Here is a 3,241-nt window from a genome sequence, read left to right as displayed (position 1 = left end):
CGTTTGTGTGTGTTGGTGCGTGACGCTCTTAGGATCCGATCAGAGCTGGAGGTTGAACTGGAGAATGATGAGGTGGCGCTTTCCTCCCTGTCTTCTTCTCTACTGCCTCTCTTTCTTCCTGAAAGACAGATTGCATTCCATCCTCTTCCCTGTAAAAAAAAAAAAAAGGAACAGGCAGACACATGGATAATGTGAAGGTATCTGCAGTGTGTGTGTGTGTGTGTGTGTGTGAGAGAGAGAGAGAGAGAGAGAGAGAGAGAGAGAGAGAGAAGAGGAGTGAATTAGAGGCTTGCTTGGCCAGCTTCAGACTGTGCAACGTGTCTGCTGCTGCTGGATCAGATGGCAGAAAGCTGCTTTTCTGCGTCTCCCTGCAGCTCTTCTGCTCCATAATGTCTGCTTTCTGCTTAATTACAGCTCACCTGCAGCCTGGCCGGCGCTGCACACAGCCTTCTGCGGGGGGGAAACGAGAGAATCGCGCATATAAACCTTTATTTGGACTGGGGGGAAAAATGCAGCCGCTAAAAAAGGGCTTTTATTATTTAGAGCCAATAACAATCATAATGTCGGCAAAACCCACAATTGTGCAGGTATTTCACAACAGAGGCAGTTTCGGCCAACTGCTGCCACTTGCTCAAAACAATGCAAACATCTGGTTAACTCATAGGAAACTGAAGGTTTTTTTTACATTCAGTTGCTTCACTGAGCCAGGTATCTATCTATCTATCTATCTATCTATCTATCTATCTATCGACATGAGTATGTGGAGACATAGGAGCAGCACCTTAAAGTTAATATTCAAACACCTACTCAATTAATGATGGATAGTACTTTGCTGACCTGCAAGGTATCAGAGGTGGATGTGAAATAGTTGCATTTGAGGTTCTCACAGCACTCATTTATTGCTGCATTGTGTCTTTACAGAAACAATCCCCTCATTATAGTGCACAGAACAAACTGTCAACAGTTTTAATTGGGACTGGGAAGTTCTTTAAGACATTCATTTATATGATGTTATGGTTTTCATCGGTGTCTTCAACTGAAATCAACTACATCGACTCAAGACTGCAATTAATAAGTAACATTCTTGGTCCACGGGTGATGAACCTTAGCATTTTGGACACTGCTGATTTTTTTTCTGGGGTGCCATGATCATGCTAAACTGTCATCTTTGACAATTTTACCTGATAATAAAAGAAGAAAAAAAGATTTTCTGTGGATATTCATGGTTCCCAGAGGAGGAATCTTGTTTTTTGTGCTCCCCTGGTTTCTCTACTGCCATCATCAGGCCAAAATTTGCAATTGTACACAAATGTTAAAATCCAATGAACTGCAATAACAGTCAGAGAGCATACTCCCCACAAATGTCACTTTCGCAAACAATATATTTAATAAGCTACCAAAGGTTTTTTGTGTCTCCAGAGGGAGCTGCGTGATGACTGATTAATATCCTCATGTGATGTCACTTGAGTCAGCGTTATTTGGGTTTGAGGCCTACAAGTTTGAGACAGACAGAAGTGAGCTGACTGTGAGCTCTGTAGCCCTCTCCTCATCTCAGCCTCAGGCAAGAGGCTCAAGGTTACATTATCCTCCATTATCATAACACACCCAAATCTCCTGAGTTGCATTGTGGGTCATGTAGGCACCAGGTTTTTGCCAAAGAAGACGGGTGTGTGTGTGTGTGTGTGTGTGTGTGTGTGTGTGTGTGTGTGTGTGTGTGTGTGTGTGTGTCCATTGTGATTCAGATGATGTTATGGCTCTGAAATCTGAAAGAGAGGAGAACTCAACAACACAATTAAGTGTAGCAATGTAATTCTCTTACAGGCACTGACTGCTGACGAGTCACTGATCAAGATGTGAGTTGTGTCTGAAGTACAACCCTCTGACACTTGAATGAAAATCCTGATTTTAACGAGTTCTGGGAGTCATTTAATGATAAAGGACTGTGGCAGATAGCCCATTGACTGTCACATGAAAAGTAAAGGGGCAAACCAGACATTTAGTATTGCAGATACAGAGATATCCAGACTTTCAATCTCCATTATAGACGAGCTCCAGGATCCTGCTAGATCCTACAATTCCCACAATGCAACTTGTCATTGCACCCCTCCCTGCCTGGTAAATGCTTGCTTCTTTCCAACTCTATTTACCAAGTTTGTAACCTCGTTTATGCAGAGAAAATAAAGCTATCCTTAAACGGACAGGATGATAAAGGATGAATTAAACACAGCACAGGTGTACAGTAATTTGACAATCCAAAATACAACATATCATCCTTAAAACAGCTATAATCAATGTTTTTATATGTATCAAATGGCCGCAGCAGGCAGCCGTTTACAATGAAAAGGCTCTTAAAAAACACCATACACTACTTGCTCAGTACCCAAAGCAGAGTAGCGACTAGCTGGTAAACACAGAGGGACATTTAGCAGATAAAGAGCCAGACGTTTCCCTCAGGAGATGGTGGAGACCAAAAACAAAGGAAAAAGCACAACTTCAGCTTCAGCTAAAGTCACGTGAACAGTGCCAGCTATGAGGATTTCCTAACCAGAACTCCCACACTGATCAGAACTGAATTAGCAGGAGAAACAAAAATACAAGCTAAGCTAAACCTACCAGCGAAACCAAACACTTCTAAATCTGCAGCCATGTTCAGCACATGAACATGAACAGTCTGACAGCTAAAACCGTCGCTAAAAATCTACAACTAAAAAATAGTTTTAGCAAAGTCCAAGACGCCAGCTGGACACACCAAAACTGACTGAAACTGCACTGGTCTAAGACATGAGTTTGTGAACTAAACCTCAACAAGAGCTTGAACTGCTCTGAAAAGCTCAAACTGAAGTCAGACTACCAGCAGCAGTCTACAATTGAACTAAAATCAGAGTGAGTCAGGAAGTAGACCAGAACCAGAAATAAAATCTGGATTAAACCCGTGGCTGCTGGAGGAGGAGATCCTCCTCCGACCCTCCGATGCTCTTCAGGATCAGGTTTCCTCCTGCTCAGCTCCCCCCCTTCCAAACCCTTCTGCTGTGGAATTATGGAAGGAGGGACCTGCTGATTTTTCCTCTTCTTTTCTCTCTTTTCTTCTGCTTTTTTTTCTTTCTTTGAAGGAGGGGTCCATTCTTGTCTTCCCTAAACGTGAGCGGCAGCAGCTGGGTAATGAGGGTGCGTCCCCAATCGGTGCAGTCCCCAGCACCTCCCAGTTCTTCAGGCTCCCATATAAAAACCCTGGCGGAAAGTG

Source organism: Chelmon rostratus, chromosome 17, assembly GCF_017976325.1.
Source record: "Chelmon rostratus isolate fCheRos1 chromosome 17, fCheRos1.pri, whole genome shotgun sequence".
Lineage (NCBI taxonomy): Eukaryota > Metazoa > Chordata > Actinopteri > Chaetodontiformes > Chaetodontidae > Chelmon > Chelmon rostratus.
Note: the sequence above shows the minus strand (reverse complement) of the source record.